Source organism: Streptopelia decaocto, assembly GCF_964273445.1.
Source record: "Streptopelia decaocto genome assembly, chromosome: Z".
Taxonomy (NCBI): domain Eukaryota; kingdom Metazoa; phylum Chordata; class Aves; order Columbiformes; family Columbidae; genus Streptopelia; species Streptopelia decaocto.
The window spans coordinates 61,415,075-61,437,671 of NC_138657.1; the positions used below are offsets into that span (position 1 = coordinate 61,415,075).

At 36.0% G+C, this 22,597-nt stretch overlaps 1 long non-coding RNA gene across 6 annotated transcripts; it reads left to right on the forward strand.

Moving 5' to 3' along the window:
• The first annotated feature begins 828 nt into the window (after window positions 1-828).
• Window positions 829-21,731, forward strand: LOC309450974. 6 transcript variants are annotated; one of them, XR_014186143.1, is made up of 7 exons: window positions 861-997; window positions 3,214-4,991; window positions 6,181-6,238; window positions 6,973-7,007; window positions 9,808-10,974; window positions 13,163-13,231; window positions 19,876-21,731. It is a non-coding gene; the product is annotated as an uncharacterized lncRNA (long non-coding RNA). The 6 variants fall into 6 exon arrangements; XR_014186142.1 differs by having other exon boundaries at window positions 6,181-10,424; window positions 10,700-10,974; XR_014186139.1 differs by having other exon boundaries at window positions 829-966; window positions 6,181-10,974.
• Window positions 21,732-22,597: the final 866 nt, after the last annotated feature.

Here is a 22,597-nt window from a genome sequence, read left to right on the forward strand (position 1 = left end):
GCGCCGAGAGGAAGGCAGCCAGCGATTTTTGAAGAAGTGAGCGCTGAAAAAAACACACGTCTGGGGTTTTGGTGGGGAGGACTGCAAAATGCCGCGTCGCAGGAGGCAGACCTAAATAAGGCGCCTTAAAATGAACCCACAAAGGCGGCCGTCGCCCTCCGTCCCGGCGGTGAGATGTGTCAGCCCTGGGACACTCGCTGGAGTTACTGTTGCCGCTCACGTCCGTCTCCGAGGTGTAAAGAGGCGGTGTGGCAGGAACTGAAACACCCGATGCCGAAAGCGTTGCCGGGGCGAGAGATTTCCAGGTGGATGTACCGAACTGGAGCGGCTTTTGAAAACAACCTTTTTGGACGAACACTGGGGAAAATGGTGATGTTCAGGTGAAGGGTCGTTTGTTGGAGGCTGATGCTCCCTACTGCCACCAGATTTACTGGAAATATTTTAATTGTGGGTTGTGAAGCAGTGTTTGGAGAAAGAGAGTGTCCTAGTCTGAAAGATTTTCTGGTGTTCCTCCGTACAGGTACAATTGTGAATAATCATAGTACAGGATAATAGCGAAGAAGCGTTTATATCCAATGAGTTAACTATGTCTTTTTGTACTCACGTCGTTTTGCCGTCAGTAGTTGAACCAACATCCTTTGATTTTTCGCGGAAGCCTTGCTTGTCTGTGGACTTCAGGATTCAGCCGCAAGTTGGACACAGCTGTAAATACCCTGTGGCATGTAAAGACACCTTTTCAGCTCTGGATGGATATTATTTCCACAAAGGATTAATATCTTACACCAATGCACTTGAATATTTCCAAGTCTTAGGATTTCCTGAATAATGCTCTAACACAGATTTAAGTGCCTCTCTCAAGCTTAAACAACTATTAAATTTGAAATGTTGGATTAATCAAAGTTAGTTTTGCAAGTGTATATGTTTTTGTTTGAAAGTACGGAAATGAAGATGGCACTGGAGAATACGGTAATTCAGTACTGGACATACTAGTATCTATGTAAGTTGAATGGAGACAGAGTGAATCAGGCTCTGAAAAAACTGCATTGTATACCTTCATTCCAAATTAATATAAAAGGTCACAATCCTATAATTGTTTACGCATTTACAATTTCAGGTTATCCATTTGAAATAAAGGGAAAGAATTGGTGTAGTTCATCAAATGTGTTCGTAAGTCTTTGTGCTTAATTTAAGACAGTGTAGCTCTGTAACTCAAGAGTGAAAATATTTATCTGTTCTTGGTAAAAAACTAAAGTTTAATGAACTACATATTTGGAGTTCACCCACCTATATGTATGTGGATATATACACTTAAGAATTCACATGAAAATGCTATTCTAAAATGACAAAGCTGGCCAAGAAATCTGTTTCTAACTGGCTTACCAATTCATGTTGATGGAGTCTTTCTGTGATTTTAGTAATTCATTTATATAACATTTTATTTTCTTAATTGGTGACTTAGTATGTAATTAAAATGTTTATACTGAAATTTTCATTTTCAAATGCCAAATATGGTTTAGCCAGTACAAACATAATGGTAAGACACAACACATATTTGACTACTGTTTCAGTCAGAATTTCCCTGTGAGAATGTCACAGAACTGTCTTATGCTTTTAAAATCCTGTTCAAGTAAATGAATTTGTAGAAACAGCTATTTCGCTTGACTACTAGGATGTTACTACCTGCAGAATAAAACAACTAATTTAAGCCATTAGTTGTTTTAGAAGGTGGTGCTGTAACACAGATGAGCAATTTTTTTTTTCCCTTAAGGGGAATTAAACATGTTTTATTCCATTAGATATTACTGCAATCCACTTTTAAAAAGGAAAGATCAAATTATTCAATTGCATTCAGCCAAGTGGTTCTGTTTATTCCTTTTGTCTTCAAAGGTCCACTCACAATTTATTGCAGAATGCAGTTTCACCATGTTCCTAAAAAATACTTCGGTATCCCTGGGGTTCATCTCATTATGTCTGAAATGGTCTGAAAAAGGGATACAGCAAGTATTTTAGTATATTACCTGAAAGCATACCAGGATACTTTAAACCTTATATAAGGTTCCAGGCCTTAGTCATGGGGTGGAGATAGCCCTAATCTGTATGGGCGGAGCTATGCAGTCACATAACCATAACGGTGGCAACAAGGCGTGTGTACTGTGCTGAACAAAGCTGGTGGCAGTGCAGAGGAGAGCAAAGCGCTCTGAATTCCCCTGATAAATCACACCGATGTTGTCCTGAAAATGAACTGCAAATTTCAGGGTAAAGCTTTAGAACCTAATCCTCCACCCTTTGATGTCAAGGGAGAATGTGTCTTTTGCCCTAAACAAATGACTGGGCTCCCATAAATCTAAGTTATTTGCACAGTCAGTGATTCTGAGACCTGTTTCTTGTTCTCCAAAGAGTATTTTAATGCAGCTTTAAAAGGCAGGAATGAAAGATCTTCATGCAGACAGTACTGTTTTAAAAATATGTTTCCCAGCAATTTTCACAAAATATATGTTAACGCGTAGGTACCTCCTGTGCTGCTGCTTACAACTGTGTACTGAGATAAGCTTTCTAGATGGAAAGATAGTAGTTGTGTGTACACTGTTGAGAATAGTGAAGAGACCTCTTTGCCCACCTCATTCTGATGCTAACTTCTGTGACAGCTACATGCTGTTATTTAGCTTCATAAATTATGGACAGCATGTAATATTACAGTAAAAACAGACCTGGCACCAATGTTTTGTTAGAGGTTGCTTGGTGTCATTTGATTTTTTTAATCTAGAATTAATGAAAAGTGTGTTGTACATTTCCTTTTTTGTCTCTTTAAGGGCTGGTATAACATACAGGGTACCTGATGTTTTAAGTTGTTAATGGGGTACACAAACGTTTTTATATTTACATTTTAGTAATCTATAGGCAGTATGTATTTCTGGGCAGATTTTTTTAAAGAAATGTGATGTGTCATCAAAAATTTTTAAAAAATAACATGATTGTCTATTTTTTGTATTTTTTCATAATTGAAAAGAACTTTCCTATAAAATTTTGGGAGCTCATTATCTGAATGCAATACAGTAATGCAATCATTAGCTATCATCTGAAATTTAAGTATTCAAATTATTTAGAATCTAGTGTTAAGGCTGGATTACAACAGTGAGTAGAAAGAATATAATAATGAATGCCATATGACAAGTAATATAAATTTATGTTCTTTGCATTGACTTTTGTTCACAGGAGCAAATAGTAGCACCATGTAATTAATTCACTGGGGAATATTCATTGTGAGAAGTAAGCAACTGAAATATCAGATGAGGCCTTCAGTGGTACAGGTAAAATAAAAACCAAGGAAGCCTGCAGATTGAGGACTAAAGTATTTGTACAGTTACCTGCTCTAAGATTACAACTTGATGATGACTACAGATATTTTTTTTTCTGGTAAGCCATACAGAGGTAATATTTTTTCCCCTTCTAATTTTCAGCATAATTTATCAACAAGAATTTAATATGAAACTAAATAATACTATTTCATTTTATCTAAGTGACAAACTTCCGGTATCTCTGCCATGTTAAGAATGTGCTTCTGTTTGTATGAAGACACGATATAAATTCTATGGCAGATACATCTTTTAAAATGTGTAAAAACCAGATCTCTTCGGAGGAAAAACTATAGAAGGCAAAGCTTTAGTACTTTCATTTGAATGTTACAGTGAGTTCTTTATTATGCAAGGCACTAGAGATTTTGAATAATGTTAAAATATCGATAATGTAAAACATCTAATTTAGACAATAAAACATCTAACAATAAAATACTTTATATAACAGAAAAATAAGTCAGTGATAGATTGCTAGAGAAGACTGTCCCACTATTGTTATATTCGGGCTGTAAGAATAGACTGAATAGCAGTTGTTTTTGTAGGGAAGATAAATTATCAGCTATACATTGTCATTTAAAGAGGTCTGAAATCTGGCTGAACATGCTCAGTAGGCTGTTTTCTGTGAATTCACGATTGGTGAACTTCAGAGGGGAAGCAGGTACCATTCCTGCTATCACTACTCCCCCTTCCCCGCCCCCGCCCTGGTGTGTTTTTGGGAGCTGTTTGTTATTTGTGGTTTGTGTTTTAAAATTTGCTTGTTTGGGGTTTTTTTTTTGGTTGGTTGTTGTTGGTTTTGTGTGTTTGTTGTTTTTTTTTCCTAATTTGAGCCTTATATAACTCTATCCTTTCAAATATCTTGTTTTGGATAGGCCCTGGGAAAACCATTTACTGGCATGTTTTACAATAGATACAGAATTTATAACAGATATAGAATTGTATGTTAATTACATAAGAAATCCTGTGCAATTTCATACAAAAGCTGTGTTACTATAGATTATTTTGAGAGATAAGAACACTTGTGCAATGTTTTGTTGTTTTTAACTTTTTAAGGTGTAAATCAGTACAGCTTCATGGGCCAGCAAGTCACTGTGGACATTCATCTTCTGACAAAGGACAAGAGTTAAAAATTGGCCTTAAGGACTGTTGTATTCAGTGCAAACTGAAAGCCGTATTTGTATGCATTAAAGAAATCTGAGCACCTCACATCATGCTTAAAATGCCTTGCCACTGTGTTTTTAATGATCTTGCCGATAAAAAGAAGATTTATGACAGAGATCTAAGTCATGTATGTTAGAAAAGCTTCTCGGGCTTCAGCTTTTAAAAACTGCGTCTTTGAAAGCAAGCAGAACTTCTCCATTCTTCACATACTGAAGCGTTAACCACCTCAGCCAGAAGAAGATTCAATAGCAACATCTAAACTAGTAGGCTAAATGTGGCTGGGACTGTTCTCTGGCGATGAAGCTGGCAGCCACGTAATGTTTCATGCCTGTATTATTAAACCCTTTTATTCTTCAAAACAGGATATTCATATGCATCTACTGCCCATTGGGAATGGTTCCTGACTCACACTAACTCCCAAACCCAGCCCAGGAATTGTTTGGGAAAGTGCTAGCTGGCGTGTTTTTAGCCTGTGCCAAGGTCTGTTTGAACACTTTAATACACAATTTTTATACAAATGATTTCCAACATCCATGAATGCTTTGTGGTGGTTTCATTTTCATTGCATTTTATAGACAGATCTAAAGCAGTCTCCTTGGAGTGATTAGACAAAAGGAAGGTAAGAGGGAACTGTGGTCCCCCACCCAGAGATAAATCACATTTGTATTGCCAATCCTTTACTGAAGCAATTAATCACCTAATTTTTTATCCAGAAACCTGACAAAAGAAAATTGATTGGAATTTGGCTGTCAAGTTAGCTGTTTGTTCACATGAAGACATTACAGAAAGTCCTATACGGTGGCTAAAACAGCCCTCCACCCTGTAGCAGATGTCTCTTTTTCTTTTAGACATCCTGTGGCCCTTATGAAAGGATGTTACAGTGAGAACAGGAACACAAAACACATATTGTGCAATAAAATGAAATAACCACAAGTAACATTTGCACTCCATTAAATTATGACTATTAACATAAATTTGTAGTGAAAATAACTTTTGAAGTGCAATTTACTAAGATAAGAATGGAAAAGGATTAAGGATAAATAAAACATCATTGGGCATTTTCTGAATCCTCTCACAACTTCTTTTTTTTTTTTTTTAAAAAAAAAAAAAGAGATTATTCCATTTTGTACCTGGACACATGCTGGCAATTTGCTTCTCAGTGTGGCCATCAGGACAAACACCAGTCCATCTACTTTGTCAGCACTTCAGAAGAAGCGGGATTGCTCCATTAGTGAGACAGAAAGCACTATTAACTTGTCACAGATCTAATTTCTCATAGCCCTGCAATGCTATGCATTCTGAAGCACAAAGCCCTTTCTTTTTTTTTTTTTTTAAACTTTTTACAGGGACAATAACTGGTCTAGAAAATTGAATTGTTGACTTGAAGAAGCTGCCTAGGCTTTTATAATGCAATTAAATACAAATAAATGTCTCTGCCTCAGTGGTGCAACTCGGTTGCAATAGAAAACAAAAAGGCCAAAATAAGAATGTAATTTTTAGGAATAGTAAGCACGGAATTCTGAAAGAGCCATAACTTAAAAATAAAAATAATCTATTTATGAAAAATATATTTTTCTGTATTATGATGTATATAAATTCTAGTTTTTGATGTTTAAATTTCTGCATTTGTCCTCCCACTGTTTTTAAGTACCTACATGATTTCCCTCAGGTTCTCTAAACATCATTCATCTTTGAAGAGAAGAGCATGGAAAATCTTCGCTTAAGAGGTATGTTATTTGGAGAAATAACAGGATAAGCATGAGCAGTTTTCTTAGAGGTAAGTAGAAATTATTTACAAATCCTGAGTGTAATGAAAGAACACTACTGTGCACAGTATTGTTAATTTATGGTAATTTATAGTTTTGAGTTACTATTGAACATTTTGTAGACTTGGTAACATTCTCTACCATATTCTCACTAAAAGTTGCAATTGAGTGCAAGTATTCATATGAAAGACAATGTGACTCTTTTGTGCTTTTGCTAGTATGTTTTCCATGCACGGTTCAATTCATTAACGTGGCCTGTTATCCATAATATTGCTGTTAGATAAAACATATTGCAGCTAGCTGTCACGGACAGTGCTCTTTAAAATCACTGTAAGAAGTGCTTAAACTTTCTGGAAAAAGGACAGCCTCCATGAGAACATGGGTACATGTCACCACCCAAAACAAAGACACATGTGGCTGGCACATGTTTTCTTGGATATCTGAGGATAGGCATGTGTGAGAAAAAAGATATAAAATGTCATAAAAACAGATGAAGACACAGAAACCCATACACAGGCTGGGGCAATCACTAGGAATATAGCTCTTAAGAAAAATGGAACAAGAGAGACTCAAGATGACTGTCAACCAAAAAGCACTTGAGACTTTCCCATGGTTTCAGAGGAAAAGAATGTATGTGCAATCTTTCTAAATGGAGTTCATCAAAACATCTGATGCCGTCACCTTTTTTTTTCTAGCAGAGACAATGCACTAGCCATTCAAGTCAAAGCAGGTAAGAATACATTTCAAATTTTAAATACAGTTGCCTTCTAAATAGATCCATAAATTACAATAACCTGGCAGCATTCAAAATATGAATTTTTCTGACAGGAAAATATACACGTGTTATAAAATATTTTTTATACTTTGTTTCACTAGATTTTTTCTTGAACTTACTGCCATTATCTTCCATGGTTCCATGCCTGTTTCCGCTCATTTCCAGAATTAAGTCAGTCTTGTGCTTAGTCCAGGCTACAGTAGTGATGACTCTCTTCTAGTCACAGTGTTTGCTTTTCCTGCACTTCCTTGGGTAATGTTTGTCTTTTCTCTGACGTTAGACGGTATTTTCCTTCATATTTTGGATTTTTCCTTCTTACTTGCTCCCAAAGATAGAGGCAGCATATAAAAGCTCTTACTTTCACTCTTTTCCTATTTTGACTCTTATTCATTCAAAAATAATCCAAAATATGAATCTCCACCTGTTTTTCTTAAAGAATCCACTGGCTTAAGAGGGGATCTCTCTATAAGCAACGATCTTACTGTTTTTATTTTTTTCTGGTAAACACATTTACAGACTAGTCAAATGGTCATAGAGGCAAAAAAAGAATGTACTATGTCTTTGAGTAGATGCTGAATGTAAAACTTGCTTTGGTGGGTATGCCATTTTAATACTATAGAAAAGGTATTTGTGTTTAAATAATGTTTGCATTTAAAAAGTCAGTTAAATAAGGGATAATCTGTTGGTAAAGAGATTAACTGTGAAAACCATGCTTTAAAATTTAAAGCATAGTATAGCACAGAAAATACTTGCATGAAAATATCGTTTCACAAAATTTTTTTTATATGCATACACTTGACAATAACATCTTTCCAGTTTTTTCAAACCTACTTTCAGAAACTTCATTCAGAATGCAAATGTTTCATTTACTTTATTCAAGATGTGAATGCTGTGCTATGTTTATGATTGTGGATGATTTATAGCACATTGCTTATACTATGAAAACTTGGAAGTTGCCTGGTAATCTCCACTACAGAAGTTGACTGTCCAGCCCAGGGGCATGTTAATTAGAGCTGTACAGGCTATGTATTTTAATGTTACCATCCCCCCAAATTTTCCTTAAGAATGCAGTTTCATTAAAAATTTGTCATATAAACAAGTACTAATATATGTTTGGGGTGTTGGTTTTGTTTTTTAAACTAGATTAATACAAGAAATGCAGCTTTTTCTAGTCCATTTGAATTTTGAATGGGAATCATCAGTTTTTATTTACAGTTAGTCATGATATTCTTATGATCCCTTTATCTTCTATACCTTCTCAATAATACCAGCTAGAGCTTGAAAAGTGAGATAAATGCTTAGTATCCCTACATTGTTGATGATTTACAAAATATTTAACATGGCCTACAGGTGAAAGAGTATCACATACATTATCTTATAGCCTGTCTGTGAGACTTTGTTTCATTACTATGGCCATTGTGTTACACAGCATTCCGATAACCTTCACAGTATTACGAAGTTAGTACAAACTGTTTCAGTGTTGAACATTCAAGATCTATCAAACTGTCTACCCTTAGCAGTTATTTACATGTTTTTTCTCTTTCTCACTCCTTTAATAATCTTCCCTCCCAACAATAAAAACAAATGTGTATATTTAAATGAAGATATTTCTTACCAGGCCTGTACCAGCTTTGCCCTCTTCTAAAAGCAGTTCAGAGATGTCTATATGAAACTTCTCTATGTTCGGTGTCCTTCAAGTGTAAGAGATATAATCTGTCCAGTTCCCCAAAATCTCATTCAAAATGCTATAGACTGATGCCAAAATGCCTGGAATACAAAATTTCACATGTAATTTCAGGGAAGTTATAGATCTGCAATAATCTGGCTATAGGAATACAACTACATGTTTAGGTAGCTCTATAGTTAATTTTTGCCCTTAGGAATATGTTTTCTTTTCATCTGCAGAAATATAAAGGACAAGTTCTTAGAACTGTGTATGCACCAAATGAAAAGTGATGGTACTATTAATCTAATAGGTTTCCTCCAGCATACACACTTCCCTTTGATTGCAAAAACACAGTGCAACTTTCTCTTAATTAAATGCTATTTTTGGATATGTGTTAATGTAGAGCTCAAGAAAGGTTCTGGATTGCTAGCTTAGTGCACTTTAGTCCTTACTTCTCGACAAACAGCGCAGAACAATGATTAAAGCAAACTTCCTGGTGCTGTTTCACTCATGTGCCCCAGAGGGACCACCATTAAAGTTATAATATAGATCAGTCTCTTATGTCTTTCTCTGGAGTATGTATATTCTCCATATACACTGTTAGCATAGTATTACTGCTTATACTTTTCAGCTGGTACTGAGGAGTAATTGGGCAGACAAGAAATGTTTTTATTAATCATACAAAATACCATGTTAAAAAATTAATTTGGCTTCCCAAAGATGATACCCCTCCTATTAATCTCATTTTATGCTCCTTATTTGTTTATTCTGTGTGGTTTTGGTTTGCTTTTAAGTTTGAGAGTTTCTCAGAGGAAGTGGGCTTGGCATTTTGTAGTTGCCTAGGAAGCACTGCACACAGTTATGATTCTGAAGAAATATTTTTAGTACGATGGAAAGCCTTGTTTATCAGTAATAGCTGCTCTTAAACCACCTATTTCATTAACATTTTAAGCGCCCTTGGTTTCCTTCTGTCTATATGTATATCAAAGAATCCAGTTCCTCACTTTCTTGAGAAATTATTATGGGCATCTAAACCAAAGATGGCACTGTATAATCTGTTAATAGCAAAATGGGTTTTTTTTTATACAGTGACGTTTTAAATCGATCCTGAAGAACACAATCGATATAACCAAGATACTCCAAAACGGGTGTAATCAGGTGTCTGGAGAAGCCCTCAATGCCCACGCGTGCTTCGAGAGCTGCCTGCGGTGCATCTCAGCCCCCAAGTTCTCAAACACCTCCCGTGAAACCCGGCAGAGTTACTTGCATTTATGCTCAGGACTCTCGTTAGCCAAGCCTGTTTATTATACCTCTTCTGCTTAACAGTTTTTGGCTCAGTATGTCAAATAATATCGTGGTTTGCACTAAAGCAAGCCGCTGGATTCCTGACTGAGCGGCACCCCGGGCTGCCCAGCACTGGCCGCTTCCCGCGCCTTTGTCACTCCCGGCACCGCACCCGGGCCCTCCCCTTCTTCTTCCAGTCCCGGTCAGGTAAACAAGGCCTGTTATGAGCAGCCACTCCGCCAGTCAGGAGGGAAGCTCTGGGGATGCTGGAAGGAGATAACAAAGTGGACCTAAAAGCTCCAAACCACCCTACCAGCCCCAAACACGCTAGCATGGCGCAAACTCGCCTCCTGCCTCGGACCCGCCTGCGACACCGACCCGGCTGCTGAGTGGAACTTGCCCACGCAGGAGAAAGTAGAGAGGTACCCACAGGATTCCACCTCAGGTTCACCTCTTTTAACTCGTAGATCTCCTCCTCGTGCTTTATAAAGTCTTCTTATAGCTCTCCTTTTAATTTTTTTTCATTAATTTTATAGCGACTAATTAACAGTGTGTAAGTAGCTTCCCCCCTCCCCGGCTAATGGAACAGTCCACTGGGTTCCTCCGTGCGGACGCTCAACTTTTAACTCCTCTTCTGCCAAATCCCAACCACAGACTGTAGAAGGTTTTTTGGGTTTGTTTTTGGTTTTTTTTTCAGAGGCTTGGATCCTTCCTCAAGCTCTGCCACACTTAAACACCACAGAGAAGTCAGAGCTGTAAGAACTGCCTCATATTAAACGCCATCAGGTAAAGTCATCCAACATGTTTTCTTCTTGGCAAGAAGAAATGTCCAGAAACAATTTTTTTTTTCTTTCCTTTTTTTTTTTTTTTTTTTTTTTTCCCTTGAGCAATAACTGGAGGCATAGAGGTGTCCTGACCCAAGACCTGGGGTCCTGAACTGCATTTCTCAATTTAAGCACATAAATGCCTATGGTAAGATGGTATGGATTTTCATATATGGTCCTTCACAATTTCAATATCATGAATAAAAGAGTGTAAAAAACCTGTCCACTTCTTCTCAGTTCTGAGTCTCCTGAGTCGCTTGTCTGTATTGAACATCAGAAACCTCATTTTGCTTCTTCAGATTGTCTCCCAGGTTCACATCACACTGGATGTCTTTGGAGTTTCCCCTGACCTTAATGGCTGCAATTGTATGTTCTTTCAGTATTTTCCACCTTTCACATCTTTTCTAGATCAGCCTTCCTTCTTTGGGCCACTCTTTTTCTTTCCATTCTCTTTTTATCCTGTGGGGATTAGAGACTAATGTTCTGAACCACACTGAACAGTAAGAGCCGTTTACATAATTTAGGAAAAAAGGGAGGCCTATAGCTTAAAGTAAATGCAAAAGAAAATTGTTACTTTTAGTCCAAGTTATTAAGTTATTATTAGGCATGCGTTAATAGCTGGAAACATGGGGAAAAAGTTCTGGTTGAAGAACTTCTGCAAGAAGTTCACGTCCACTGTGCTAGTGCAGGAGAGCTTTATCCAGGAACTGCTTCTATGAATGGGTGTATAAATTGCAGCTCCTAGATGGCTTAAGGCCAAGAGAAGTGAGTTACTTCTGCTGGTGTCTGACGATTCACGCATATTGGTTTCATATTTCCTATAAAAAACTAGGCATTAGAGTATCTTTTTTCAGCTGTGTAACTACTTGTCCAAAAGGTGTTTTGCGCCTGTGGTTTATATTTCAACATTAAGTGTAGTATTCTAATCTAGGAAGGACACATGGTGCAACACCACCCCTTAAAAATAAAAAGAGAAGGGAAGCATTTTGCAAAATAACAACAATTGATTGCAAGATTTTATTTAATAGAAATGTGAGAAATGTGTGTTTCTGCTTAGAGAACTTTTGCAAGTTTCAAAAGTGTGAACTAAGGTACCATATTCGCTCAGTGAATTTCACTTGCTTCTCTTCAGTCAAATGCAGAGCTTTGCTTTTCATATGAGGAAGTGCTCAGAGCCCTGAGAACTTTTGAAGTGATGGTTGATTCTGTTGACCTCCTGATCTCCTCTCCAGTTAAACTCCAGAAAGGACCTCCTTACCCTCACACTACAGCCTATTGCATCGCAGATGGCTACTTTTTGTTTGGTTGTGGTTTTGTTTGTTTGGTTGGTTTGGTTTTTTTATTTGTTTGTGTTTGTTTGGTTGGTTTTGTTTGTTTGTTTGAGTGTGTGTTGAAATCCACATCTTGTTTTTCTTCCTTCAGAAATAAACAAGGAGATAATATAAAAGCTTTGTTTCTGCTTTTCTGCTCTGGGTTCAGTTTGTCAGAACAGCTATAAACAGCCATAAAAAAGAACTCAACTCTGTATTGACATTTGATGAGAGAACTGACACACTTCAATAGTTGAAATCTAGTTAGGAAGCATGTACACTAAAGTACCTCAGTCCCAGTAAAATTTTCTGAATGCTTACCATGTTGCTGTAAATGTCCCTGAAAATATCAATGTAGCCCTATTTGATAAAAAATTGTCTTGGAACCCATTTTTTCCTTTACTACTTTGCTAGAGTTACTGCCTTAAAGTTGCAAAAATTGAATAGAAATGTGGGGCCTCTTCCTCTTTTCTTTGAATTTTTACCCCAAAGACATCCTTTTCTACCCGTGTCCTTGTTTCGGGGTTGAGCAAATTACGTTCACTTGTTTCATTTTCCTGAAATAGTCTCGCCAGTTTTGTTGCTCGTTGACTTACGCGCAGGAGCGCCGGCCCGCGGCCACTTCCCGGAGCGTCCCGCTAGATGGTGGCAGAGTAGCAGCTCTGGCTCCTCTCCGCAGGACAGCAGGTTCCTCTCCTGCGGGCTCCAAAAAGCAACACATTCTCACTCGTGCAGTGCCTCTTAGATGTAAACGGGGAATTACAAGTACTTTCAAACACACTCCTTGCCTGTTTCCTAGCAAGTGCAGCCTATGATAAGATTGTAAAGAAGGACGAGCTTTATCAGGAGAGTAATTAATGTGTAAATATGTGTGGTGATAATACTGATGTCCAAAACTTAGTAGGGCACTTTGTAGGAAGATAGATTCTATAAATTTGACATGCTAAACGTCTTCAGTCATAATCTTTTGCCTAACTCAAAAAGAATGGCTTAATTCAGCACATTGCAATCTATCATTCCATACAGCATAAACGATTCTGTGGACGGCCTTAACTGTATCAGAGAGAGCGGTGTGTGGAACTACATATCATACAGGTACCTGTGTGTGTAAAGACAGCAACAGAAGTTGGAACTATTAATATATTTAGAAAGACAGGTACTTATAACAAAAAATATGTGTCATAAACATCAGGCAACTGGATGTTACAGAGCTGGATGTTACAGGATGTTACAGAAAGTAACGGTACATATGGAAAATAAGTGGTAACAATTCAAAGTCTCACATGTGGAACTTCAGTTTCCTTAAAATAAACAGGCAAAAATCCTCTTCACTTAAGCACTTTTAGACATGTGGGCTGCTTACAAAAGGTTTACTCCACAGCTGTTGTTCCCCAGTATTTTTCCTGCTTCTTCCTTTGATCTTCTACATGTTATCTGAGTGCTTGTTCTCAAGGCCTGCTACTTCTGAAAGGTTCTGAGTTATCCAAGATGCAGCTACAACTTTTAAAATATAATGCGTGGTATACAGGAGCACTGAATAATAAAGCTAGTTTGGAAAGCTTGAGTTTAGGGCCAGAAAGAGAATCTTGCATCCAAGTAAATCAGCTAAGTAGAGGAGAAATCTCTAAATACAGGCTGAAATTCAGAAGTTATCATAGTCAAAGGGCACTGGCACCATTGTGGCAAGGATATAATTAACAACGAAGACAAGGATATAAATAACATTTTTTTAATGAAAAAAAGAATCTGAGAGATTTTACAAGCCACTGGAAAGAATATTTGAAATGCTACACCACTGTATTACAGTTTCACTGAAAGAGGGAACGAGGTTTTATTCCAACTTCAACTTGCTCTGGTTGAAAAAGAAAGTTGAAAACATCTGACAAGTTTTCACATAAAAATTTACACTTTCAGCATGCTGCTATCTGAAAATTGGTGGGTTTATTATTTCAGAATTAGGCATACTCACACAATTAGTGGTATTTTAATTAGCATCTTCTATAGATAACACTTTATCTGTGACTCCAAACCAGGTTTGTTAATCATTAGTAAGAAGTTTTTACAGAGAGGCTAAATGAATTGCTCCGAGTAGTTAAATTAATCAAACAATAGCTTCATTCCCTACACGGAAAAATTTATATTGGGCTTCGTAGTTTTCCTTGCCAGCATCCAGTTTTATTTTCTGAAATACTAACAATGATTGAAAAATGTTAGAAATAGACAGAAATTGGGACATTCTAGGAAATAAGAGATTTTTCCAACATGGATTGTTTTGTTGTCAGTATGATTATTAACATCAGATACCAACACATTCTGTCTCAACCTCACCAGTTCAGACCTTCTTTTTGACTGTCTTGAGAGGTATATTGATGTTATCCTTCATCCTGTCCTACTGTATCTCTTATGAGTGTTAAAAAGTTCTCTTCACAACATTGATAATTTTTATCTTTGCAGGCAGTAAAATGCCTCTTTCTAGAGAAAACTGTAAGCATTTTTCTGTACTAATATCGCCCTGGGTAGAGGCAAATGACATGGAGACAACATTTCCATCCTGCCTACACTGTAACTTCCACTGTTAGAAACACCAATAGAGTTGCATTAGTGGATGGAAAACAAAGAAGCAAAAATTTGTACAGACATTTATCTAAGGTTGTGGCATGTATTTGCTGGAATTGCTACATACAATTTAATTGCCCTTTTTACCTTGACTGATACAAGTGGTTGGACATCAGCTCCTGGAGAATGATCCTCTCTACCTTCTTACTCGGGGAACATGTAAATTTTAACACATATTTTTTCTAATGCCCTGTTTACTTCCCACAGTAATTTCTGCTTCTAATTCAAAGTTTCTGTCTTCATTTTTACAACATACCATAGTCTTGCATTTAAGAAAGAGCATTTCAAGAGATAGCTAGATACCCTCCATTAAAAAAAAAACACCAACAAAACAAACAAACAGGTAACATTAATATTCCACAGTCTCATCACTGAAGTAAATTATTTTTGGAACCACAGTTTTAGACAAAAGATTTCCAAATTTGAAACAAACAGATTTAACATAGCAAAAAAAAAAAGAGGGAAAACTGAAATGTACATCAGCTAGGTAAACAAAGTAGTAAAGCAGTAGCATTAAAAAAGTAGTCAGTGTTGAGTAAATAAGTGATTTTTCTTACTTTTAGTTACATGTATTACCTGCTGCCAAATTTGTGATTGTGCCAGGAGCTAGCTGTCGTTTGCAAGTATGTTTAGTATAGTGTAAGAAATGATATAGGACCATTCTGTATTTTATGCGCCAGGGAAATCTGGATCTGAGAAGATCACGTGTAATAGAAAAATTAAGAGCCGAGATATACCTAGAGTGGTCTAAAAGATTTGTGAAACAATGTTTGCCTCTAAAAAGCCAATTTCATGCTTCCTTCTCTAGTAGTATTTTCTACCAGTTTCCTTGCAGGGAACATCAGACTTTCTAGGCTGTAGTTCCAGGTATAGTGGGCAAATTGTTAATAACAATGATTTTATTTTATGATGGTTATGTTGTGATATGGGAATTATGGGAGTTTACAATGTGAAAAAAGAAAAAAATAGAATTTTATATTGAAATAGATCAGATACCATCATTTTAATTAAAGTGATGAAAATAATAGCTTTACACAAAATTTTATGGAAACAGACTGAGGACCAAGCCTTAGTCAACTGCATTTAGTGGCAAACTTACTAATAGATATGATATTGTAAATTGTGGTTACCAATCATAACAGAGAGGAATACTATCATTCAGGAGTAATAACTGGTTTCTCCTCTTCTACATCGTGTTTTACATCCTGTTTTTTAAGACTGACAAATGCAAATTTTACTTTCTGAATGTATTCTTACAAATTCCATATTCCATATTCTCATACTGTGTCTGTTCTGGTTTAGATCTTCTATTTGTGTGAATGGACAACTTCTCGATCATGTTTCTCTCTTAAGTAGACTCAGTACATGCCATTGCACACATAATTTTTTAAATTCAGTTCATAGATTTTGATAATCTATTGATTATACCATGTCTTCAGTGATAAACACACACATATTCTTCATTTGCATTTTGAGTGAAATAACTTATTTACTAGTACTTTTGGGTAGCCTTGACATATTCAATTTTTCCATTAAAAAAGAAGAAATTAATTACACTGCAAATAGGGGTGTCTGTAAAATAACTGTGTCATAGCTTGTGTGTGATATTGCTGAACTGGCCACTGGAGAAAGGTCACCCCTTGTTTCAAACCCAATCATTGTTGTCTCTTGTACAGTGTTACTGTAAAGCTTGGAATTTTTGTCTCAACAGCATTTTGGCTTGGGCAATTTCAAGTGTCTGGGAACTATATAATATTGGATTTCTAGTTAGAAACATCCAGCTTTGTGAATGAGACTCATGTTCATACCACAGTGATTTCCCTCATGCCTGATTTTCAACCCTTTATGTGCCTTCGAGTCCTTTAACATGAGCTTCCCCACTGTCCTTTCAATGCTTCCTGTCGCTGTTGGCACTGTCAACTTCTCTTCCTTAACTCCTGGGATCTGGATTATTCATCAATTTAATCTCAGATGATTTACAGTTTTCTAGGCTGAAGTATGGAATCTATTTGCTAGTCCTCTTTCTTGTTAAAAAATCTAGTGAGTTTGTATGAAAGCGAATATATGTTGTTTTTTATAATACTTACTTGTTAGCAGAGAATGCCAGCAATCTTTACTGACAAATATAAGAGTCAAAATACAACCCCCTCACCCAAAGTAGCTTAGAGTTTAGATAAACAGCCATGGGAAGAAGGGCTGAATGACAAAGAATGGGAAAGTAGAACAACTGAGAACTTCAGTTGTATCTTTATCTTATTATGCTCTTTGTTCCCTCTTTTTTTTTTTTTTTTTTCTTGCTTAGAAGTTTAAAAGTGCGGAGTATTTTGTTTTTTATCACTGGTCTGTGAACATTTCATTGTGAGGGGATCTAACATCTGTAGGCCTTTAAGGCCCGCATAAGGATATCAAACAGGAAAATAATCCTCTTATTTGTTTTTCCTTTTCAGTTTTTTTTTTCTATTAGAGAATTTAAAATATTTGCTTAGCAAAAGAAAAGGAAATGTATTTATCAAGTTTTTATTTTTATTTTGGAGGACTAATCTGTAGATGTCAGTACCCCAGACAAACCTTATTTATACAGATTGTTGTAGTATTCAAACTTTGGAGTGGAGCAACAGTTACTTCAGTGTTTGTTATGAGATTTCCATTTTTCCAAAGAAAAATGCTCTTTCAAATAAACTTGTTTAGGATTCATGTGCACTCCTAAATTGTGTAAGTTTCTGCTGATATAATTTAGAGCAGATGCATTCTGATAATAGAAGGTTTTACAGGAAAGGGTAAAAACAGTTTACAATTGTTTTAAAGCATCATTTAGAGTCTGTGCTACACCCCAAATGGATAAGACTGAGCATATTGGGTCCATGGCTAGTACATATCCAAAGCTGTTTCTATTTAGAGCAGTTTCCATACCATGAGTCTTATGTAATCACATGAAAATTATGAAGAAAGCTTCCCACCCTGAAAAATCTCAGGGAAGGTTAACGGTGCAAATACGGCCTGCTGTCCTGCAAAGATGAATCGCTCAGTGACCATAGTGCAGTCTCAGCTGGAGCAAGCAAGTTTAATTTGCATGCTGGATGTTTGCAGTGATGAACAGCTCTCAGAATCTGGAAGAACAATGTGCTGTGTCTTTTACCCAGGAAAAAGCTTATTTGAAAATTTTATTGTTACATTTTAGTAGCTACTATGGACAATGTGATTCCTCTCTAGTCTGATCAACAAAAGACCTTTTTAAAATAGAACATACTGTTTTAGTTTCTGTTTCACTGATTAAGTTTATATCCTGCTAGGTAATCTTATGGATTGAAATGTGCATTTTCAGAAAAATTTCTTCCTCACAGTTTTACAATCACTTCATTTTCCTGAGCTTCCCTATAAATCTGAATAGCTATTGCTTCAGGCCTAACAGATATACTGTGCTATTATTACTGAGTCATATCATTTATCTCTTAGAATGTCCATAAATGATTCATTGGACAAGACATAAAAATAAATACATTAAAATGAACAATGCATTAAAATAACAGTCAAATTAAGGTGCACTTTCCACAAAAGATACATTCTAAATTATATTAGTTAGATATCTTACTAAAATGGTAATTAAAGGAACCCTCAAAAAGAACCAATGGGCTTAAAAGATTTTCTTCTGCTGTGAGGGATCTTAAGGTAAATTAAATGGAAGTGTAAGAAAACTTTTGAAATGGTACCAGACAGCCCATTTGCTGATATATTTTAGAATTACAGGTCTATAAAACAAAGTACTTTTTTTGATAAGGTAACAACATCATAGGAATATAAATACATTCTGCTACTGAGATAGGCAATTTGTGATAGATTGATAATGACATTACTGTAGCTTGACATCTGCCCGATATTATTGAGCTCTTGGAAACTTTTGCATCTCAGATTTGCATCAGACATTTTCTCATTTTAAAGAAGTTCCACTACCCTTAATAGATTTTTTAAATGTGGATTATTTGTTTTATTGTTATGAGTTATGAGTTCGTCAGGTTTAAAAAACATGCTAACATTTTGCAGTGTTTGGAAACCTAGTCAGTGAAGCATCATTTGTACAGAGAGAACAAAAACAGACTAAGCAGATAAAAACTAACTGTAATTAAATTCAATTTAATACAAATAGGAACTGAGTTTATTTTTTAATTTACAAACCACCACAATAAGTAATTTCTTCTAGTATGGTATACTTATGCAAAAAGTATCAAAATAAAGAGCTGGAAATCTTATTGCCTAATCAAGATTGTGGTCTCTGGCCTAAGTAACTTCATTGGAGCAGTCTCATGATTGAAATACGGATATAGAAAGTTAAAACCTTATTAGGAAGGAAAGACAGAAAAAGAGAAATAAGGTATATTAAGGCATACATGCTTGCTCTGAGATGCAGAATCTGTCAGGAGATGAATGTGTTAAAAGCCCATAGTGATGACAAAAGAGAAAAATAATAGAGATGTTTCATGGTTAGTCAAATATATAACATCAATCCAAGGCGATGAGGTAGATGAAGTAATTTCAGACTAGGCTGAACTTCGGTAGAAGTAAAGCATGTAGCAGGATGAAAAGTATAAACAAATTATTGGAATACATTGGCCAAATTTTTTATTGCGGCACTTAAGAAGGAAAACAGGGTGAAGTGCATCTGACATGGAAATCATAGGTATAGAGTTGTTGGAGAATTTGAAGGCAAAAAGCAGCGTTGACGATTGTGGCAACAAAATTATAGACGTCATGATTCCTAGGCAGAGAATAAAAATACCATTAATAAATAAAATCTCCTAGGGAAGGATTCTAATGGAAAAAAAAAGAGCTCTGAAATGCCAGCAAATACTTAGGAAAAAAAAATTAAGCGTATAAACGAGAAATATTTCAAAGTGAAGGAGGTTGGAATAATAAGATGCAAAATGCAGAGTGGAGAACGACAGATTTGTAAAACAATATTAGGGAGTATTAGTAACTATCTTGAATATCTATCAGTACTGTTGTGATACTGTCCCATAATCAAGCATGATATTTAGATGCTTAAATAAAAATATAATCTGTAAGGTATATGAAGTAGTATGTCCACTGTGTTTGAAACTGATAAAGTTAAACTGGAGTATTTTGTTCAGTTTAGATCACTGCATTTGAAGAAAGTTTTGGACAACTGGGAAAAATCTGCAGAGGACAAATGAGAATAATCTCCTGGAAGACATGACCCACCTATCAACTTTGAGTGAAGTTGGGCTGATCATCCAAGGGAAGGCTTGAGGAAGCTCTCAGAACCATGTTCAAAATGCAAAGTGTATCTGAAAATGACAAGGGGAGCACCGATGTTTGCTCTGGATGGGACAAGAAAGATCAGCTCAGTTTGTAGCAAGGAAGATTTATGTTAAGTATTAGAGAAAAAAAAAAAAAAAGGCTGATATTTTCTGACACAGATGGCCTGGACAGATTGTAGAATCTTTGTTGCTGAAGGTTAAAGGACAGGTGGTGTGAATAGTTTAGATCTTGTCTTTGGGCAAGAAAATGGACTAAATGTGTTTCCTTCACATTCTTTATGATTTTTAGATTTTACAACTACCTTAGAGAATGAAATCAGCTGTGAGAAGAAGGTGCAGAGTAGTGTCAGGGTAAATAAACATAATTTAAATCTGAATGATTGTCCTCTGTTAATGCAGGTAGAGATTTGCATTGCGGTTTTAAAAGCAGAAGACCTTGCATTTTTAGGTTCCAGATGGAATGTAAGTTTGCAAGAAAGAATATAAACAAATTTCATATTTCTAATGAGACATTGATGATAAACATGTGGATTTTTTTGGTAATAATTCATTGTATTCTGGAGCTAATTGGATTTGTATTGAAAGTATTTCCTGTAGATCTGCAGTAGTATAAGGAAGGTAAAGCAAAAATTCTTTATTTAGAAGGACCGATGTGATCTGCTCTTTTGATTTTAAACCCTTCAGATTATACCTATTATGAAATAATTTCTTTCTATTGGATCCGCATTATGCAACAGTTGCAGAACATCACTTGTAGGTCTGATCTCTGGCCACTGCCGTGGCTGTCTTGAGGTTGGTCTTGACTGTGGCACGACATTTAAAATATTAAACTATATTAAACAAAATTTAAGGTATCGGACTGCAGTCAAGAAGCTCTTTGGCCATTAACACTATGCATGTTAGTGAATAATAAATTTTATTGTCATTTAACTTTTAATTGTTTTGTTTTTTTCCACTGACTACAGTAACTCATAGATGATACAAGTCTTTCTCAAGTTGAAAACAGTAAGGAGTTTGCTGTCAGAAATTATATTTGATAAATTGATTTGCTTTGATAGTTTCTGCTTTGTTATTATATTGACTTTATTATTCACGAGCTACATTTCAGATATTGTAAGAGTGGTGTGATAGCTGTGATGGTTTAAAGAGACAAGCAAAGCTGAAATTGTCCAAAGTAATCAGGGATTGTAGATTTTAAAACCAATTAAGATGATGAATTATTTTCCTGTATATGTGTTGGAAGTAGCTCTTACTGGTCAGTCTGCTCTCTTTTCTTGTTTGTATTGGGTGGATTTTGTTCCAAATACACATTTCAGTGTCTTCTGCGTTTTAGTTCAGGTATGTATTATGGTTGTGGTATAGTTTTGCTCTGTGTATTTGACACATTTACTTGACGAATCATTCAGGGATGATGGGCAGCCTGACTTAAAATCCAGTTCTGTCAGTAAGAGAGTCTCAGAGAATGCTGAACCAGAGTGTGCATGCCAGCACACCCTGTGCAGTCTAGCCACCATTCAGTTCATGGGACTGAGCCCTGAAACACAGACAGAAAGGATGTTGGTCCTCAGCACCACTGCACAAATTGACTCCTCTTGCCCTCTACTACTTGTTAACACAGACAGTACATGTTTCATTCTTTGAAATGTTATTATTTGAAGGAATTATTACTGTCTGATTTAAGCAACTGTCATAGTAGTTTATGAAAACTTGTGGTCTCTTGTGACAGGAGTCCAAAGTAAAACTGCACTTTAGAAAGTGCGTGAATCAGAAATTTTGGTATTTAATATTTTTTATATGTTTTCTTTTTTTTTAATGCTCTTAAAATTAGTTTAATACTACTTAACTGATGCTATACTTTGTTTGAAAGTAATATTCCAATGCTTTCCTGTTCATCTATGCAATAATTCTGGCTACTTTGAGAAAAAAATGTGTGACAGTCACTAGGACAGAGGAGACTGGAAGGCTGTGAGCTGAGAGGAGGAAATTATTTCAGGTCCCAAACTCTTTGTGTTCCATAGGCATATACTGACAAATTTGTAACTCATGAAAGGTGAATTAATTTTCACTGTAAAATGTCACTACTTTCGTTGTTACATCACATTTGAAATATAAATTCCACCAATATATATTAAGCCAAAGGACAACCATTTAAAGTACTGTATTTTAATGTAGAAAACAAACTTCTGTTTTTGATGACTGTGTTTTTTACAGTGCTTTGAAGTGATTTTGGCAGGAAAGGTACTATAGAAATGAAGGTAGCATGTTTTCCTTCTGTTACTGTACTGTCATTTCAGTACACCTGCACTGGTGTCCTTGGGATTGTGGGATGGGAAACAAAATCCCTTGAAGATAAATCATGGAACTGATGTAATGACAAATGAGGTTATGCAAAGTAATTACTATTTATGTTTTTTCCAAGTTGTATGAATAGTATGATTTTTTAAACACAGGGAAATGGCTCCATCTATTAGCTGCTTGAAAATTTTACTTCTTAGATCTAAATTCAAAACAGGAAAGGATTATTTTCAACTCAGAAGGAAGAAGCAGGAATCTATATGCTGTTTTTAGAAAA